This window comes from Vulpes vulpes, chromosome 2 (assembly GCF_048418805.1).
Source record: "Vulpes vulpes isolate BD-2025 chromosome 2, VulVul3, whole genome shotgun sequence".
Taxonomy (NCBI): domain Eukaryota; kingdom Metazoa; phylum Chordata; class Mammalia; order Carnivora; family Canidae; genus Vulpes; species Vulpes vulpes.
The window spans coordinates 122,320,833-122,342,510 of NC_132781.1; positions in this window are offsets into that span (position 1 = coordinate 122,320,833).

Genomic DNA, 21,678 nt, shown 5'->3' on the forward strand with positions numbered 1-21,678 from the left:
ATACCAACCAACAGAGAATGTTTAATTCTGTTGCATTCATAAGACAGAATGCTGCTCTCAAAGATCATGTTCTTCTAATTATCTGGGAAAATGCTCACAATAAAATATCTGCATTCACAAACATTTCTTATTTAAACTCATTAGTATCTACTTATGCTTAATAAATAATATATACTTATTTTATATACACATATACACGTGTGTATAAATTGTATGTGTACAAGACTATCTTTGTTTTGGACATATCTTTATAAATTTTATGCCTTGTATTAGATGTTTCCCAAATGATGCCAATTTATGCTAAGTGATTTCACAGGAAATGCATTAAAAATTTAACCATGGGGCAGCCCAGGAGGCTCAGCGGTTTAGTGCCGCCTTAAGCCCAGGGCGTGATCCTAAAGAACCAGGATTGAGTCCCACATCGGGCTCCCTGCATGGAGCCTGCTTCTCCCTCTGCCTGTGTCTCTGCCTCTCTCTCTCTGTGTCTCTCATGAATAAATAAATAAATAAAATCTTAAAAAAAAAATAAAATAAAATCTTAACCATGGCTATCTGTGGGAAGTAGATGACAGTTGATTACTATTTTCTTTAACATATTTTTCCATACTTTGCTAGCTTTATGCCATGAAGATATTTAACTTTTATGAGGTGGGATGCCTGGGTGGCTCAGTGGTTGGTGTCTGCCTTTTGCTCAGGGTGTGATCCTGGAGTTCCAGAATGGAGTCCCACATCGGGCGGAGCCTGCTCTTTCTGCCTGTGTCTCTGCCTCTGTCTCTCATGAATAAATAAATGAAATCTTAAAAAAAAAAAAATACTTTCATGAGGAGAAAAGTGTCACAGTGCTTGTGATGTTAAGGAAAAGATGCTGGTGCCCTGTGTTTCACAGACCGAGTCCTCAGCAAGGCCCTGCCCTATTCAGGAGCACTGAGCACTTAAATGCAACCTCTAAAAACATATCCCCGCTTTGAATCAATTCTGAATTGCCCTCAGAAACCCCCAGTTAACCATCAGTACCAGCTAAGCGTGTTGTGAATTTAATCATCGGTACTGTTGCTTATGCAGAGATATGAGGAGCAGGGGGAGGTTTGAATCTTTGTGGTTTCATGGGATGTACTGTTTGGGGTCCCTTCAGAGCAGAAGAGGGAAAAGGTATATGCAGACCTGATGTAGGACTGCATGGTGCCAGGAGCTCCTGGGGTGGCAGAGGGCCACGTTGATGCATTCATTTCTATCTACTGATTTTCAAGGGCTTGGGAGCCTCCTGAGAAAAATCAAGATCTTTTCCCCCAATGTGCAGAAACAAGGGTGCTCCTCATGGAGGACAGTGATAGGGTGGAGCAGGTGCCACCAGGGAAGAGCTAAACGGCTTCCCATGATAAAGGTTGTCAGGAGTGTAGAGTGGGGTTACAGAGAGTATCTCAGCTGACATCAGAACTTGCCCTCACCCAGACAGCCACCAGCCATCAGCAGCCTTGGAGAAAGGCCCAGTGGCTGTGATGTGGAAGAATGATAACTGTAACAGTAGTAACACAATGGGGCTCAAATGGCTTCGCGCCTCCCCGCCCCCCCCCTCCCACCCCCCCCCACCCCCCCACCCCACCCCCCGGCTCCGAGCATCCTATCGCCATGACCCTGCTTTGAATCACAGTTACATTGGTTGGCTTGGGCACGGAGGTGACTGTGCCTGAAGTGGGGATGGTATTTGTAAAGGTGACAGGAGCATGCTTTATACCTTGCGGGGGCAGTACCTCTGGGGAAGTGTCAGGGTGTGGGGTGATGACCGTGTGGCCGCCACACTTCCAGTGAGAGAGCCCCTGCCACAAACCACCATCACATCCGAGGTTGAACAAATTTGCTGTGGGACTCCTCAGCAAGCCTTTAGCTGTCGCTTTGCTGAGTTCCCAGCTTAGCTGGCAGGTATTCCAAATTTACCAACATTGGGCCCACAGGGTCTCCAGGTGCTGGTCACTGTGATAACAATGGCAATGGGGACAGACCAGGACTAGAAGTCCTGAGGGACATTTTTGTAGAACCATCAGAGCCCAGGTCCATGGGTTCCTGTCACAGTAGGGACACTGGATGGAATGATTTCTGATTACATGTTACCACCCCTGGACATTTCCAGAAATATTTAGGGAAAAGGAACTCTTTAAAGGCTCAGGCAAAGCAGGGACACCCATAATCGAAGAAATGTGCAGTGGGGACCAGTTTGTTTAAACAAAGCAAGCCAAAGGGGCCATTAGAACTTATGAATCTCCATGAACTCTATGTCTTTCTGGAGCAATTTGGCTTCTGTAGCTACTTGTAAAAATTATTCCAGGGAGGTGTGCTTCTAGGACTTCATTTTTATTAGATGAGAGAAACACCATGATGTCAGGTAAATCTGGATATTTCACCATCGACAGAGTTTATTTTTAGAGGCTCCTCTCTCAAGGAATCTTCTCAATCTGTCTACAGTATACTCAGCAACCCCCCAACTGTTGCATTCTCCACCCCATGTTTATTCTGTCCTTTCTCCCATTGCAACTTAAGTTGGCTGTGATGGCAGAAAAGCAATCTGATATGTATATTCACCCAAAATGACAAATGACTGACAGCGGGTCAGGTTAAAATTCCTATTTTACAGGAGGATGTCTCAGATCTACAGTGTCTTAACAGAAAGGAATCAGGCTCATTGTGAAATCCTTTCATCATGACAAGCCATTGGCGAGAGAATTTTGGCCAGGGGAACTTCCTAGAATCCCTTAGTGATACACCAAAGGCAACTCTACTGACTCACAATGTTAACTCTGATGGTGCTAATGATGTAACTAATAATCCCTAAGTTTGTGCTGTCTCAACTCTATGGAGTTTTATTCAATATCCTTTTGAAGTAGGAGCAGCAGAAACGATTGTCTCTGATTCACTGCTAAGATCCCGGGGAGTAGAGATTGCTACTCATTTGCCCTAGTCTTTCAGGTGGTAATAAGTGGAACCAGGACTGAGCACAGTGTCATCTCGTTTAGGCCAAGAGACTGAGTGCCCAAGACAAGAGTACTTTCCTGGCCTCTGATGGCTATCCTGCAAAGCTAAGTTGTGAAGGATTTACAGGTCAGCTAGATTATCGGATCTGCAAACCTCTCTTTCTTTCCTCATTTCCAATCCTTCAGCAAATACCATTGACTTCACATCTAGAATGCATGCTGCAAATGACCGGTCCCTTCCAACTGCGGCCTGTTTCCCTGAGTCCTCACCATGTCTCAGAGTAGAGGATGGCAAATTTCCTGACTGCTCTTCCCACTTCCACACTTGTCCCTCTACAGCCTGTTCTCACACTGGCCAGAGATCCTCTGAAAACCAAGCCACGTCCCGGCTGTCCTTGGCTCTAACCCCTGACAGCTGCCCATCCCACAGAGAGCCAGCATTGCCACCCGGCCCCTGGCTGCCTTGGTGGCCAAATCTCCGTGCCTTAGCCCCAGGTCCTTTCTCCAACTACACTGGTCCTTTTGCTGTTTCTTAAACATGTCAGGCACATTTCTCCATGACAGCCTTCCTCCTTGCTGTGCCCACATCTGGAGCCCCTCAGATGTCCACATGACCTTCTCCACCTCATCCAGACCCCAGAAGCCCCTGCCCTACTCCATCCCAAACAGCACCTCCACTCACTACCCTCTCACCAGATTTTTCTTTTCTTCCTGGCACATTACATATTTTAAAAATGCATTGTCTGGCTTTCCCATCTAGATGCAAGCCCCATGTGAGTTTTGTTTTGTTCACTGCTATATCCTTGTTGCCTAGAATAGCGCCTCGCTCTTACTTGCTGAATAAATGAAACTGAGAAAACGAGCAACACATTTCTTTTTAGATAAGCCCACACACAAAAAAATGTTTTCTTCCTTTTCAGTTTAAACTATCGAGCGTATGACACAGTCCTGTGATCATTTCTTTTTTCTTTTCCTTTTTTTTTTCTGCTGCTCTGACCTCTGGGTGACCTTTAGCAAGTAGGCCTGACTTCATTAGAACTCACTTTACCCAGCTGGAGAATGGGAATAAAAATACCACCTACCTTCCTTTCCTGACACTTAAATGAGGCAGCCTCTGAAAAGCTTTCTTTGTATTTTAGAGAAGGAACCACACAGATGAAACTTCTCATTATGAAGTTACAATTAAAGCCCCAGGAGGGTAGGCGCCTAGCTTTGCTTCTCTCCATTCTTGCCCTGGAGGAGGCATTCAGTAAGTGCTTACCAAAGTTAATATCTGTGGGCAGTAAACTGCACCTGCTCTGGTAGCAGTCATCACAGAAACCGGCCCCCTTTCTGGGCCAATGCTCTGACAGCAACAGAACAAAATCTAACTTAGAAGTGACGCAGATTCCTTTTTTCTAGAAGAAGCCAACTGCCCCACATTTGGTGGACAAAAGCTATCACTGGCGTGTTTTCGCCTTTGAACACAAAGTAGGGAATTTCACAAGAAGAGGAAAATTCAGATCAGAGGATTCTTTCTCTTGGGTATAACTTGTTTCGAAGTGTCCCTGATTAATACAGTGACTCTCCTAATTTTGGTCAATTTCCTGGTCCCCCTGAGGGCTACTGAGTCAGCAGATACTCCCCACCCACGCCCTCCCCCAGACCCTAGTGAAAACTAAAGTGTGCGACCCTGAGCGGGCGCCGGGAGCTCTCCGATGCCCAACGAGGATTTGTTCGCTGGATGCTGCAGGAATATTCACGCCAAACTATTTGCTTCCACCTCCCTCTAAACCCTTTCTAGCTCCTTTTTATTCCTTCCCCATCCCGCCCACGTGCTATTCTCAGACTCGCAGGCATATTCTGGTGCTGCTGGGCTTGAAAGATTACCGATCCTCTGAGGTCCAATAATTTAGTGTGTGAAGAATCTGAGTTTTCTCCTGGTCTCTGCCAGTTAAAGAAGTGTGTTGTAATTTCCCCGGCAGAAGTGAAAGTGATCTGCATCTACGCGAGCATCTGCACCCGCTAAGAATGAGTGAGCGCCCGCGGGGGACCAGGAGGAGGGGACTTCTGAGGGGGGGGGGGCGACCCTCCCAGCCTTCTGACCACCGGAGGGAGGAAATGAAAACCTGCGTTCAAGGGCAATTTGGCAATTGATGACAATTCTGTCATCAAACAGGTGCCAGGGGGAAAAAATTTCATTTTTATTTTTATACATTAATTTTAACAGCTCATTTGCCTGAGGAGGAGCTAGCTATACAAGGATGTACAGTTTATAGTGAATTTGAAGGTGAATAAAATATTAACGTGCCCTTTGCTTCCCCTAAAAAGTAACAGCTAAATCAGTGTGGTACCCCATGGCTATCCTGCACATGCATTTAGATTGTAAATTAGCTCAGTTTTAACCCCCTTTGTTACAGTTGAGCAAGTTGAGAGATGCATTCTGTGGCCACATTGATGCTAATGATGGTGACCTTCAGAACTCTGCTAACACCAAGAACACCCACAGCAGAACCAATAATCTTGGCTTCCTTGGCCCCAATCAGAAGATTTTCATCTACTGCATTCGGCTCTAATCGCAGCAGAATCTTTCAAATAGATTTGTTTCCAGAAAGCTTGCTTGACACAGGTCAAATGGCAGACGTTACAAAGGATGTCATTGTTTTACATAAAATATCTGTGGAAATTACACCTAGAAACTGTTGCCTTTTTATCCTATTAGCTGGCATAAAGAAAGTGACAGCTAGGTCAAATTGTTACCACGGTGGCAAGGATCATTTTATAGTACATTTGTAATAGTTCTAAAACATATTAATATGAAAAAAAGTTATCAGAATTAACTAGTGATGTTTCACTTAAGACATGGAAGAGATGAACAATTTATTAACAACATGAGAAGACCTAAAAGTGAGACTGGAAACCATAAAACTGCTAAAAGAAAAGATGGGCAGTTATCTCTTGGACAATACCATTATGGATGTGTCTCCTCGGGCAGAGGAACAAAAGCAAATATAGACTATTGGGACTACACCAAAAACAAACAAACAAACAAAAAAACCTTTTGTACAGCAAAGGAAACCATCAACAAAACAAAAAGACAACCTACTGAAATGGGAGAAGATACTTGCAAATGCTAGATCCAGTAAGGGGTTATTATCCAAAATATAAAAAACATATACAACTCTATACCACAAAACAAAACAATCCAATTAAAAAATGGGTGGAGGACCGAGTAGACATTTTCCCAAAGATATCGAGATGGTCAACAGACACATGAAAAGATAGTCAACGTCACAAATGATCAGGGAAATGCATATCGAAACCACAGTGAGATACCACCTTGCATCAGTCAGAAGGGCTAATATCAAAGACAAGAAGTAACAGTTTTGGAGAAGTATGGAGAAAAGGAAACTCTCATGCACTGTTATTGCATCTGCTAAAAGAATACCGTCAAGGTCTTTATCTGTATGACGTGGTTCCATAGAACCTGGTTTCTTTAGATTTTAGTCATAGCTTTCACAATACTGCTGGTTTGTTTTAGTCTTATAGAAACTGTAGGTTTTTATTTAGATCATATTTTCTTCTTTGCTTTGGTTGGTAGGAGGCACAAAACCAAATTTACAGACTAACTCTAGTGACTCCATAGAACATTACATATGCATATCATTTCCTTTCTTTTCTGGGGGACGAGTGGGAGTGCATTAATTTTATCCTTGCCTTTATTACCAGTATTTTCTCTTCACTCTTATTTTTACAACTGTTTTCTTTTCTACTTTTCTATCATATACATTCTTTTTAAAAAAGGTTTATTTCTTTATTTGTGATGGCGGGGGGGGGGGGGGGGGGGGGGGGGGGGAAGGACGAGTAAGGGAAAGGAGCAGAGGGGGAGGGAGAGGGACAGGCGGACTCCCCACAAGCACAGAGCCTTGCTGCAAGGCTCCATGTCAGTGTCCTGAGATCAAGACCTGAGTGGTAATCAGAAGTCTGATGCTTAAATGACTAAGCCACCCAGACGCCCCTCTATTATATACATTCTTAAAAGCTGTCATGCAAGGAGATGGAGCGTAAACATATAAACAAATCTACTCTTAAGGCGATAAACTTAACACATCCAAAATCATCATCCTGGTGCTAGTATTTATCCTATCTTGCTGTCTTTTTAGAATTAGAAATTTAGAATGTTGTCTCCTTGAGGTTACAAAGACAGTTTCTTTCAGTTAGCATATACCTAACTTAGGTTTTCTTCCTATTCTTTTAAATTTTGCTTCTTGTTTTTTATCCTTTGCCTCAGTAAATTAATACGAACTAGGACTGTAGCTTCCACTAGTCATCAGCTTGGGGAAGATGCCACTGCTACACTTCCAGTGAGCATCTTATCTTTTTTTGATAGTTGTGGGGGGTGATGGCTCTATTCTGATCCATCACGTTCTTTCACTCTGCTCAGTGAGTGTGTTCTTGCAACTATTTCTTCACTTTTGAACTCAACTAATCAATTTAATTTTTGGCCATTGCATATTCTCTCTCTCAACACCTTCTTTCTTTGTCTCTTTCCCTTTATCTCTTTCTCCTGTCCATCCATCCATCCCGCGCACGCCCCTCCACCCCGTTTGCCTCTCCAGATGTTTCAAAGTAACAACAAAGCCTCATATATAATCAGGCCATTAAAACAGAAATAACATTCTAGAAACCATAGAAAAGGAAGAAGAAATGAGTACAGCTGAAAGCTAGTAATGATTCTGGTCTCAAAGTCAATGTGGACTCTGCTAATCCACATAAAGGGGAAAACCAGGATCGATTCTGTAAGTTCTACTGGCAGGCAACTTGTATTAACATGTTGGCTGTCAGTACAACTGGACCTAGGGTGGGTGGCGGTAGAGAAGGAGATAATTGGGGTGACTATTGGAGATTTATTTAATGGAATGAAAATAACTGGACCCATTTTGGAATCATCCTGAGTCCTCTCTTTCTTTCATACATCACATCCAACCCTAGGAATAACAAGTTCTGTTATTCCTAGCCTCAAGACACATGTGCATATGTCTTCATATACCAGGCGGCATCTGCCATATATTTCTTCCTCCATTGCTACTGTCCCAGGCTAGTCATCATCATCTCTTGCCCGGGTTGGCACAGCCTCTTTTAGTGCTCACTCTGCCCCTACCATTGTCTTTGAATGTATTCTTCTTGACCCAGCAACCAATGCAATGTGATCATGTGAAAATGTGGATCTTGTCTCCCTGCTCAAGCATCTCCAGTGGTTTTTCTTCTCATCTCACTCAGAGTTAGAGCCAAAGTCCTTCCCATGGCTAGTTGGCTCTACAAGATCTGGACCCCTAACCTTTCTGAGCTCTCCCCATGCCTCATGGTGCTTTGGTCATGCATCCTGAATGGGTGTCCTCAGGCATGTTCCTTTTGCCTGTAAAGATCCCTCAGTTATTCTTAGGTCTCACTCGTTATCTCTTTCAGGCCCTTGCTCAAGGGTTTTCTTATTAGAGACCATCTCACCTGAATTCCTTATGATCCCATCTAAAATTAAGGCTCCTCTACTACCCCTCCCCTCTCTGTCCCTTTGTTTGATTTTTCTCCATAGCACTATTTTTACCTCTCTAACATATCACGTAGGATTGCATCAATTTATTTATCGTCTATCCTCAGCTACACATTAGAGTGCAACCTCTGTCAGTTGTTGCTGTTTTAATCTGTGTTGTTTATGACATAGGCCCAACACCTAAAACAGTGCCAGGTTGGTAAGTAGTGCAACAAATGATTGTTGAATGAATGAATGAATGAATGAATGAATGAATGAATGAAAGTAAATATTCTGGCCTCACTGGCACAAATTCTAAACAGCTAAGCTAATACAGAAGAATGTCATCCAGAATAAATTAACAGAATGAAACAAGTTCCCCGTTGCCAAAGTAAAATAGAAAATTAAAGCAATAACCAGTTAATTAGGGCACAGGGATTGTGTACTCTTACAGGATCATATAGAATCATGGGACTGAAAGGAAATGTGAGCTCTCTCTCAGCCCTGTCTCCTGACTACAAGGAGAGGGCACATCTACACCACATGGAAGGGGATATTTTCTGTGCTGTAAGTGCATTTGGAGAAGTAGTTTGGTTCTCCAGTCATGCACAATTTTTCCTTTTGATGTTCAACAACTCACTCTCCACTTCTCTCCTGAGGAATGTCATATTTCTACCTAAAATCCCACTCACTGAATGAAAAGTCAAGTGTAATGACATCAACCTCTTGCTTTTATTTGTCTTTGTCTATCTGGCCTCAAACAGCAATAGGAAAAAATACAATGTTCCTCAGGTATCAATGGCTAAAAAAATAAAAATTCTACCAAACTGTATTGAAGACTAGCTTTTTCCTAACTTTACGTCAGCAATTTCCTCTGAAATACCTTTTTCTATTATAGGTTATGAACAACTTTTCTTTTTAATTTTTTTTAATAGGAAGGAACTGCTAGCTCAACTGTCTTTTTAAAATTTACACATTAAAGGTCAAATTATGTTATGGCAATGTGCTGCAGTTAAAAAAAAACACAGGGGGTAAGATTTTCCAGTTTAGCAGAAGGCCCATTTTTGGCTCTACTCTTATTTACATTAGATATTGCTTTGAGTCAATTTAAGTCAATAGCAAGCTTCCAGTGACTTAAAGGAGTTTGAGGGAAGGCAAGCTAGATTGGAAATTGGAAGACCTGGCTGAAATCTGGTTCTTGTTCTGTTATGAATCTGCTGTGTGAGTGGGTGGCAAGTTACTCAGCCTTTCTGGGCTTGAGTTTTTTCTTCCAGTAAAAGAAGAGCTTTAGATCTAAAAAAACCGTGTATTCTCTTTCATCCACAGGATTTATGATCCTTTGTGTAGTTAAAATGGATTTGGCCTTACTTTTTTTTTTTCATTTTCTCCTCTCTCTCCCTCCCTCCCATCCATCCATCCATTGATTCTCTACTTTCTTTCCTTCCTTCTCCTTTTAAAAAACCTTTCCTTTCAATAACTTTCCTTCTTTTTTTTTTATCTTTTTATTTGTCCTATTTCCTTCCTTTTCTTTTATTCCTTCCTTTTCTCTTTCTTTGTGCCCTGCCTCCTTTCCAGCTTTCTTTCATTCTCTTTCTTTCATTCTTTCTCTCAGCAGCAAATCACTTGACATTTCAACAAATCCATAAAGTAGCAGTAGTTTTATGGGCTGGTGTTAACACCTATTATGACCAGCCAGGCATTGCAAACTGATGGGAGTGCTGATAGAGTGGCTGTAAGGCGTTGCGTGGAAAGTAGCCAAATCAGCACATGGCTATTATTTAATGATGCCCAGAAACTAACAGGAAGCTTTCGGCAAATTGCCTCACAAATTATACAGTGGCTCCCTGCCTTCTCGTTACTGGCATGAAATTGATTTGTGACTCTGGGTTTGAATCCAGATTCTTTTCCTTGTCACTGGAAGCCTCCAAAGCTACCTTTTAAACCTCAGTATTAAAAGTATCCTAATACTTTTAATATACTTTTATTAAAGTATAATAAAATGCCATAAGCAAAGAAAATGCCATAAACAAAGAAAGTATAAACGACAAACTTGGGAAATATTTACAATATAATGACAAGCAGAGGCCTTATTCCCATAATATATCAAACATTCTTGCAAATTATTTATGTATATACATGGAGATTTCCTTAAAAAACGGCAAATTTTATGAATAGCTAATTCACAGAGAAGGAGATAAAATGGCCAACAAACATAGGATGTCAACCTCAACCATTAAAGAAATTCAGTTTTAAAAGGTAATTTTTTTGAGGGGTGCCTGGCTCAGAAGAGGTCAAGAATGACTCGATCTCAAGGTCATGAGTTTGAGCCCCTCACTGGGTGTAAAGATTACTAAAAAAATAAGTAAATAAAAACGAAACTTAAAAAAATAAATAAAAGGTAATTTGAAAAAAGAAAATGCACTTTAACAAGGTATAATGCTTTATACTGGCCTGAAGACTAATATTCACATCACTTTTCTTTAACTTTTCATCTCACCATGCACGCCTTTAGAAGTGAATCTAACAATACCTTCTCCCAACAAATAGCTTTGCCAAATAATATCCCTTTATTATTTTCTTGAAATTCTAGCTTGTAAAACCACTTGGGTGGGTGGGTGGGGGGCATGTGTTTTTCTGAGTGTTGCTTTATTTAAGCCCCATTCTTCACACTAGATCACCAGTTAGTTTTCTCCATTTCCCATCTCTTGCTGAAATACTCAGAGTATTAGTTATCACTGCCATTTTTCAGATACAGGTTGGAAAGAAACTGGGGCATCTTTGAGAGCCCCTGCACTTTTATCTCTTCCTTAGTATAGCAGAAAGGTAAAATCACAGGACTTGGAGTCAAACCCAACCTGGCTTTAGCTCTGATATTTAGGACTGTGTGTCCTTGGGTAAGTAACTTACCTTGAGCCTCAATTTTCTCATCTGTAAAACAGGACTCCCATCAGCGCCTCTTTCATAATGTTGTGGTATGGCTTAAGTGATGCATATAAAGTGCTTAGCGGAGTCTCTAACACAGGACCGAATAAATACACTGCAGGGATATGGTGAGGACAGTGGGGATGGTGAGGAGGAGGAGGAAAGATGAAGAGAGTGAGAGGACTGATCATACCCATGCAGGGGACTCCACGTGGTATCTACACATTTAGAAGGAAAAGGCTGAATTTCACCCAAATGCAAACAAAAGAACTTTGCAACTTGTTCATGGTTTGAGGCTAAGTCCCTTGAAATCTCACCTAGTCAGTGTAATGCACAAGGATATCTCATTCTGGTGAAGAGCCAAGCTGTAAAATCTCTCGCATGTCTAAATGCAGTAGAATGAGGGAAGCAGATCAGAAAAGAGTGATAATAGTTGAAACAGTGGGGAAGGCAAACACACATCCAGGTCTCTGTATAATTTTAACACAATATGGGTCAACATCTAATAATATTCCAAAGATGATGAGAGGTAACCTTGACAACTCAGCAGATGCAGGCAGTAAAAGAATAAGAAATTCACAGAGAGATGCAGAAGAAAATCTGGGACATTTTCTTGGTTCATGGATGGCTCATAGCTCTTGCTTTGGAAAGAAATTTGCTGTAACTCATACACCAAAGTCTTTTTTTACTTAATCAGCAAACATCAAAGAAACATGTGTGATACGCAAAGGCGCTAAGTTAGGCATTGGGGCTGTAGGAATATCTCCTGCTCACAGGAAGCATCTCCAGAAGGACATTCTCTTTTATTAGCCAAACAGGATGCAATTTACCCCAAACAATAACCCTGCGAGTTTTGGCAGATTGGTGCCATTTTCTTGGCTAAGGAAAGGGAGGCTCAGAGAAAATACAACTAGAAAGGGCCATGGCTAATATTTAAACTTCCCTCTGCCTGGGTTCATTACTCATGCTGACAGCAACAAAAATGGAGTGATTGATTTTGATTAGGATAATACAAATGAGAACAAGAATAAGGCTAGGTTTTGCTGCCGTAGCAAACAATCTCCCAATTTCAGTGGTTCATCACAACAAAATTTTATTTCTTGACAATCTACGTGTGTGTGGGTTGGCAGGGGACCCTGCTCCACGTTGACACTGAGCTCCACCAACTGCAACAAGCAACCTTCTCAGCTGCAAAGAAAGAGAATCACTGGGTGCTGGCTCTCAAGTGTCACTTCCAGTGGCAACTCACGGGCCAGACCTTGTCATGGCCTTACCCAGGGCTGGGAGTAGGTAAGAGGAAGGAAGTGGCTGGTGAGAATTCTAGGAAGGTGCTGGCTCCCAGGGTCATGTAAGTGGAGGGCTGGCACTTGTGTGGCCCTGAGAGCCAGTGGCTCCTCAGATTTTTCACCTTAAGTACCCTTTTGGTCTCGCCCTAATTTTGGCCCTTGTTAACCAAAAGGGGGCTGGGCAAGGGGCTAGGAAATTTCTCGTGTTTAGGACTGAGAGGTGAGGAGAACATTGGAGAGTACTAGGAATGTCTAGTTACCTGGGCTTGAAACCTCATCCTCATCTGTGACACTGCCTTTGTTCCTTTGTCCCACATCTTCTGATCTAGGCAGTCACCAGCTCTCAGGATTTTAACCAGATATAGCAAAGTGCTAACCTGTCAGCTGCTTGCTATGTGTCATGCATTGTACTATGCATATGCTTATTCTCATCAATATACTTATTCATTACTCACAGCAGTTCTATGAAGAAGTTTCTACCACTAACCCAGTTTTAATTTAATTTAATTTAATTTAATTAATTTATTTGAGAGAGAGAGAGAGAGAGAGAAAGAGAGAATATGAAGCAGACTGGGTCCTGAGAACAGAACCTGACTCAGGGCTCGATCCCATGACCGTGAGATCATGACCAGAGCAGAAACCAAAAGTAGTATGCTTCACTGACTGAGCCATTTAGGTGCCCCACTAATCCAGTTTTTAAATGAATAGACTTAGAGAGATTGAAAACCATGCCCCAGGTCATTGTTTTAAGAGGTCAAGTTGAGATTTGGACTCCTAGCTAGCAACAAAGCCTTTCCTCCTCTACGTCTTCACTAAATGCCACTCAGCCTCATGGGAACTAACACTCACTTTGCTTTCCAAATCTATTAAAGAAGAGTTTGGCTAGATCAGCACCCCCCCCCCCCCACCCGGACCCCGGCCCCCCTCCGTGAGACAGCCAGAGCCAAGACTGCTGACTTGCAACTGTTAGGAAGTATAGACAGGCATCATCCTCAATGGTCTCAAGCTTATGTCATCGATAATAAGTGATGGTATTTTGTCGTTTTCTTTTGGGTTTCCACAGGAAAACTCAGAGCCATCCGTTAGCAGCAGATGTAAGATACAGAATAAGACTTCTGATGCCTTTACTAATCTAATCAGACGCACGATGAGGGCAATTACCTTCGATTCAGTTTTTTGTTTTGTTTTGTTTTGCCACCTCTCAAATAAAGGGGCTGAGTCAGATCCCCTGAAGCCAGCTCCTGGTCCTGGCCATCCAAATTCTGTGTGTGGATGGTAGAGATCGATAAGATCACCAGGAAGGAAAAAAAATATTTAAAAGAAACATAAAAATATCCTCTAGCAGAGCTGAAAACACTGTTGTCTCAGACAAAATAAAGAGACAGCGCCTTGCCGCCGACCCTGATGCAAATTCATCATAATATTTCCACACGGAATCATCCCTTAATCAGAAGAAAATGTAAGGTTAATCGGAGAGACAGCAGCTGTTTCACGCGTTCATTTGCAGCGAACGAGCGAGTTTTCTTTTGTCAAATGTTCAAGGGTTTATTTCGGGGTTGGTGGCGGAGCCGCACAGGAGTGGGGCTGGGACTGCTCGTCTGACCCCTCCTGCGGCCGGGGGACAGGGACCGGTGGCCTGCGAGCCCGGCCGGGACAATAGGTGTTCTTTACAAAGGAACTGGGGGAGAACTAATTCGCTTAATTAAGGAGGAGGAGCATTTCGAGGCAGTCATTAAGGATGAAGTCATACGCGCCAGCGCACACAAGAAACTTTGCCTTTACATTTCTTTTGTGGAAACATCTGGCAAAAACATGTCGAGAAGAGAAAACTTTTCTGTTTTGTGCAGCAGGATCTTGATGGAAGATGAAAACTTGAGCTAATTACAGGATGTCTGCCAAAAGAAAGGGCTCGCTTTATGGTTTAGACCCATTTTTCTCCCTACAGGGTAGAGTGTCTAATGGAAAAGCAGTGGTAGGCCGTGGAACATAAATATGGGGTAGGAAACAATGAATCGTATCTAATGTATAATACTGTACCATCAGGGTTATTAAAAAAGCATTCAATTTTGCTCACTTTTATAAGTGCGCCCAGGGAAAAACAGACAGTTCTGAAACCCGTATGATCAATGCACCACAGCATCCTACCTTTTCTTAGATGGAAAATGTTGCGGACCCGTTCTCAGAAATGTCCCAGCTGTTGTTCTAGATAGAAGTAAATAATGCACATTTTGGAATTTTTTTATATGTATTTTAAGACCACAACAGGCCTAAATTCTTTTCTCCTTTCAAGGTGTCCTTCAGCTCCTTTGCCATTCTCTGAAAATCTACTTTGTTTTGTGTCTTTTCCAGAGCTTTATAGACGATTCAGTCTAAAAATGCAAAATTATGGGGGAAAAAAAGGAAAAAGAAAGGTTGGGTGCAGACTGGTTCTAATCTGTCTTGGAGCATCCCTTGTGACCCTGTCAAGATTCTAATCATAGACTTCCAGAGGTTAAGACCATCCCCAGCCACAGAACAAATCCTATGGACAATTAACCATTCTAAAAGGATTAGGATCTAATCTAGGCAGAGTGATGCTTAATTCCATTGCTTCTTCCTGTAGGAATAAGATGCTTGAAATCACCCAGAGCAGGGTTTTCTGAAAGCTTTCTCAAAGTGATTGAATGAAAAAGTTTTTTCCCTCTCATCTGTAGAATTTGGGTGAATATTTAAAAAAAAAAGTCTTCATAAGGACATAGGCTACTCATTATCTACCTGCTAGTTGTGTGACGTCACCTATGCTGCCAGGCACTGGCTGAGACTTTGGGGGCACAGAGAAGGGAATTTGGCCCCTGTAACCCAGGCTCCTGAGGCTGATACTATACCCTCCTGCCTATATCTCTTGCTACTGTGCACCATCCTCTGTCCGTTATAAACACCCCACTGTCAAAAATCCATTCTCCTCAGAGCCAGAAATCTCAAAACCATATGGAGAATGTGCCACCTTTATCATTCAGTAGGGAGATCCTCCTCTGTACCTTACCATACTCCCATCATTCCCTAGTGTCTCAAACTGAGACCATGGCATCTTTTGCATCTTCCATTTATAATTATCCTTGCAATGTTGGTTTTCTTAAAGTTGAGAATGATTTCTCTATAACTGAGTGTCGATCGTAAGTGATAAAGTTAAAGAGACCAAGAAGATTGTGCGGCTTTTCTGACATCTTCCTATTTCCTGTGTTTTTTATTTGCAGTCTTTGCAGTAGGACTGTAATCTCTATGAGGGCCTGTTCCTTCTCCTATACCCTAGAACTGTTGCTGGAACCTTGTAGATGTTCAAGAACTTGTCAAGCATAGTTATGATTGAACTTACTCTGGCCATGCACTGTGCTAGGTGCTTTGAATATAGATACGAATAAGATAACAGTTTTTGGGGCAGCCCCGGTGGTGCAGTGGTTTAGCGCCGCCTGCAGCCCAGGGTGTGATCCTGGAGACCCGGGATCGAGTCCCATGTCAGGCTCTCTGTATGGAGCCTGCTTCTCCCTCTGCCTGTGTCTTCTACCTCTCTCTCTCTCTCTCTCTCTCTCTCTCTCTCTCTCTCTCTCTCTCTCTCTTTCTCTCTGTCTCTATGAATAAATAAATAAAATCTTAAAAAAAAAAAGTTTTTGTGGGCCACCTAGGTGGCTCAGGAGTTGAGCATCTGCCTTTGGCTCAAGGGCGTGATCCCAGTGTCCTGGGATGGAGTCCCTCATTGGGCTCCCTGCAGGGACCCTTCTTCTCTCTCTGCCTATGTCTCTGCCTCTCTCTCTCTGTGTTAAAAAAAAAAAGAAGATACAGTTCTTGTTACCACAGCCTAAAAATGGACTAATCTCTCCAACATGCCTTTCAATGCTGTTGGCTTTAAGCGAAGCAATTTAAATGGATGTTCCCATGAAAGCTCTGGTTCAGGAAACTGTGCTCTTAGTTGTTTCTCCAATGTATTAGGCAGAGAGCACATGGTATTTTCTGTACTTGTTAATAACGACAACAGCAATGGCAAGCATAACTGAGGGGAGCTTATGCTACATTGGACACTTGTACAAAGTACCTTGCATGTATTCTATAATTCTGGCAATCCCCCTTACACAGTGGGCATTGGGATAATTTTATTGATAACAGAAGACCAGCTCAGAGAGGTTATGTGTCCTAGTTGGTAAATCACCTACACAGCTGGTTGGCACACACAGTTGCTTCCAACCCTGGCTTGTCAGATTTCAAAGACCAGACCCATCACCACGCTCTGTTCTGCCTCCCACTCCTTCATTAAGGAGAGTAATTTTATCCAGAAAGGGCAATATATTGAAAGGCATTACTTGGTCTGTCTGTCACTTATGCAAAACATAATCGGGTAGTTTCCGATTTGATTCTTCCAACCATCTCTGATCTAGAAGCCCAGTATCACATTTCTACCATACAAATACAGAACTTGGGGCTCTCCAGAGGTCACACAGGTAATAAGCAGCAGACTGCTGGTCTGACTAGATCACCATATACTGCTCTTTCCATTGGATGGGGAGAGAAGCCTCTTGGGATTTCAGAAAAACATTTTCTGTCCTGTGTTTTCATCAAAGGATGGGATACCATGAAGTATTGTTGCACCTGACACAAAGTGGGCCAAATTGGTGATTGGAAAAATATCTGACCGAAAAGGCCAAGGATGTTAGTCTCTACCATGCTATAAACCAGTGGTTCTCTAAGGGGGTGATTTTGCCCCTCCCTGTATTTAGACATGTCTGGAGACATTTTTTTAAAAAGGATTTTGTTTATTTATTTACAAAAATGATGAAGAGAGAATGAAAGAGAGTTGGGGAAGGAGCAGAGGGAGAAGGACAAACAGGCTGTGCTGAGTGTGGGAGCTCAACATGGGGCTCCATCTCAGGATCCAGAGACCATGATCTGAACAGAAAACAGGAGTTGGCCTCTGGGCTGATGGTTCCACCCAGGCGCCCCTGGAGACAGTTTCGTTTGCTATAATGGAGGCTGGGTGGGTGCTACTGGCGTGTAGTGGGCAGAGGCCAGGGACCCACCTCCCATCCTATAAGGCACAGGACAGCCTCCAACAACAAAGGACTTACCTGGTCCACAAAAATCCTGCTGTGAAGCAATGTTCTGCCTGTCTCATAAAAAGAAATCCTCATTCTTTGAAAAAGTATAGACAGACAGGACAGTTCAACAGCAAGGATATCCAGATTAGCCATATAAAATATGATGTGGGGATCCCTGGGTGGCGCAGCAGTTTGGCGCCTGCCTCTGGCCCAGGGCGCGATCCTGGAGACCCGGAACGAATCCCACATCGGGCTCCTGGTGCATGGAGCCTGCTTCTCCCTCTGCCTCTCTCTCTCTCTCTCTCTTTCTCTGTGACTATCATAAATAAATTTTAAAAAAAAATTAAAAAAAATGATGGGTTGGACCACTGAAGAGAACGAAGATATATTCCTTATTTATTTCAACATGATATCCTTCAAAATACTTTTCCTGCTCCCAAAACACATGCATAGCACCCTAAATGAAAAAAAAAATCCAGTATTTTGAGCACAAGCTATTACGTAAAAAACTAATAAAATATCGATTGGGGTCCTTTTTCTTTCTTAATAACTAGAAGAAAAGAGAACGATGAAGCTAAACCCTGATAAAGTCAGTGAAGCAGACATCAAAGAGATGGACAACGGGAAATTAAAACAGTTTTCTGTAAACCAGAAGAAATAGGAAGTTGTGAGTTAATATAAACTGCTTCACGGACTCCCTTCTGAGGCTTCGAGGAGCATTTCATTTAGAAATGACTCCCCTTATGTGGCACATAATCTGTGCTTCTTTGCCTCTGCTGTCTGTTTTGGGGATGTATGTGGGTGACCAAGAATTCACCATTTAGTGTCCTGCAAGAGGGAGGACAGGACAGGGTTCGTTGGGTAGGTTTCTGGAAGGAGGTGTTTAAGCTGAGATACGTAGGATTAGTGACTGGACCTGGGAAAACGTGTTCCAGGTGCATCTGCTGCCTCACAGCCCCTGCTTGCTTACACCTTGGGCTCAAAGGTAAATTTCCCTTGCACATGAGTCCTTGTGACTTTTGAACTCCTGCTACTTCTGCCTATGGCAGGGTTCTCTGATCGTTCTACCTTTACAGTCATAAGGGAGCGGAGGGGATTAGGTTAGTTCATCTTTTTACCCCTGGCTTGTGCGACTTTTGAGTTATTCCTATGTCTGCAACTAGAGTCACATTTCTTCTTGGGTAGAAGCCAGGGTCCTCAGACAACCTTGCTTTGCATGCTCTGGAAGTCTTCTGGCCGTTGCCACATGGTAGTCCTCTTTCTTACGGACAGAAATGGGGTTTTGGACCATGTGGCGATGCAACACTTGGCCTGGTCCACTGTCTTGTATAATTTACTCTAGAGACAGTGAGAGGCAGGAAGGAAGGCATAAGATATTCTTTGACATTTTTATTTTGTTTTTTATATAAAATATTTTGGGTATGGGGCATCTGGCTGGCTCAACCAGTTGAGCCTGCGACTTTTGATCTCGGGGTTGGGGGTTCAAGCCCCACGTGGAGTGTAGAGATTATTTAAAAATAAAATGTTAAAAAAATTTTTACGTACAAAAGAGAAGACATGCGACTTTGTCCCCCACCCTTATCCCTCCCACCTGCCATTTCTACTGAACTGAGCATGGCTGGAAACAGATTTCTCTGTCTATGCTTCCTAAAATAAGGTATGGTCTTGTAAGCAGAAGGCCCAGAAATAATATGGATAATATCTTCTTGTTATTTAATATTATCTCTAGTAGCAAATGAAAGGGACTGTGTTGAAAAACGCTTTTGGATGATTCCTGTCTTAGAGTTCAGATTTTTTCCACCACGTCTTTTAAAATAATTACTTTAAATTAATTACTAATTACTTAATTTATGATTAACAAGAAGAAGGGAATCCTTTAGTTTAGGCCATAAATTATCCTAGAGCACAGAGGGATACCACCTGACACTCCTTCCATACTTACTACAGGATATAGCAGAGGTGAAAAGAAAGTGATACCTAGTGAGATAACTCTATTAAAGTTTGTTTAGTCAGTGAAGGAGGGAAAGCATGAAGTCTTAGCACTGCTTAACTCTTCGGGATCTCATCACCATCCTGCCTGGGACTTTTTTTTTTTTTTAATTTTCTGTTATAACACTGATCATATTACATCATCAAATTATTAGTACTGTTACCATCATTGCCAACACTCATTTTGGGTTGCCCTACTAAGCATTGTTATCAAGGGTGGCACTGGCTGGCTTTTAGAAGCCTGATTGTCTTGGTCATTCATCTGTCCACATATCTGTCCATCTATCCACCTAAACACCTATCAAAGCTTGATTGTCTCGGTCATTAACTGTCTATCCACCCATCTATATGTCCACCCAGCCATCCATCTGTCCATCCATCCATTCTTGCATCCATTATCCATCCAGTCATCCAAATGTCTATCTGTCCATTCAAACATCCAGCCCTCTTAATAAGAGAGTCATGACCCCCAAGTTATTGATAGTCCAGTAGTACCTTTTTGACTACAGACAACCACTTCTTAGTGCTCTGAGTTCTTAAGCTACATACAAATTGGAGAAGAGGGTGGAGTGGGGAATAGGTGAGGGAATGGGTATGTTGTTTGGGTGTGCATGAATGTGAGTAGATGAAGTCATGAGGATGTACAGATTCATGTGGCAGCTACTTTTGAAATAAGAGACCAATAAACATATTAAAACAATTTTGGAGAATTATACAGCTTTCCCTCTGAAAAGACCAAATAAAAGGTCTTACACAAAGACCTTTTATGAGAAGCCACAAATAATAAAAGCCACTTATTTAAAAAGAGCTTGCAGAGAGAGGAGAGACTAACTCAGGGGAAACATTGAGAAATAGGGAAGGACTGAGAAATAAGGAAGAAACTTCATGAAGAGGAAGTGGAGTGTGAAGGGGGGGGGCAAATAAAACCCATCATGCTTAAAGACATCATGGTAGCTATCTTCTTTGCCAAGCACATTCTCAGACATCGAGGCAGCAAGTGGGAGTCCAGATGGACAAGGGACCATGACTTTGGCCTAAAACATTTCCTGCAGTTCCCCTACACTGTCCCCACTCCCAGCCCACCACTCCACAGCTCTAAATCTGCTTCTGCTTCTCTATGAAGCCCTCTTTGATGTCCCAAGAGAGAATAAAACATGACCTCATTTCTGCACCCATAACTCCTACCCTATTCACTCTTTTACTAAGGATTAATTGTTTTATTACATGTTACTTCCTTGTCTAACCACAGCTAGCCAGGCTGTGGACTTACGGGCAAGAATTTTATTTACGGGCAAGAATTTTATCTAAGTCATCTGTTAATTTCCGGAGCCTAGTGTAGATATCCTATTGGTCCTTAAAAAATGTCTAAGAAAAGGAGGAAGAATAATGGAGTTCAGTGACTCTATTAGAATTACTAGCTAGAAAGACACATTCAATGAAACTTTAGACATTCATTCACTCATTCATGCAACCAACCAACAAATACCAGTATTGACTACATGCCAACCACTGCAATAGGAAGTGATCCTTGCCCTTGGGGATTGAAACCCCATTGACAGGCAAATAAAATGCAATGTTACACAAAGAGGTAGATAGTGGTGTTGATTGAAAACATTGTGAGTGTAATTAATGCCACCAAATTGTATACTTAGTAATGGTTAAAATGGCTAATTTTATGTTGTATACATCTTACCAAAATAAAAAATATTTATTTTTTTTAAAATTTTTTTATTTATTTATGATAGTCACAGAGAGAGAGAGAGGCAGAGTCATAGGCAGAGGGAGAAGCAGGCTCCATGCATCGGGAGCCCGATGTGGGATTCGATCCCGGGTCTCCAGGATCGCGCCCTGGGCCAAAGGCAGGCGCCAAACCGCTGCGCCTCCCAGGGATCCCAATAAAAAATATTTAAAAGCACAGGCTACATACTAAACTCACATGCAGTCCAGTG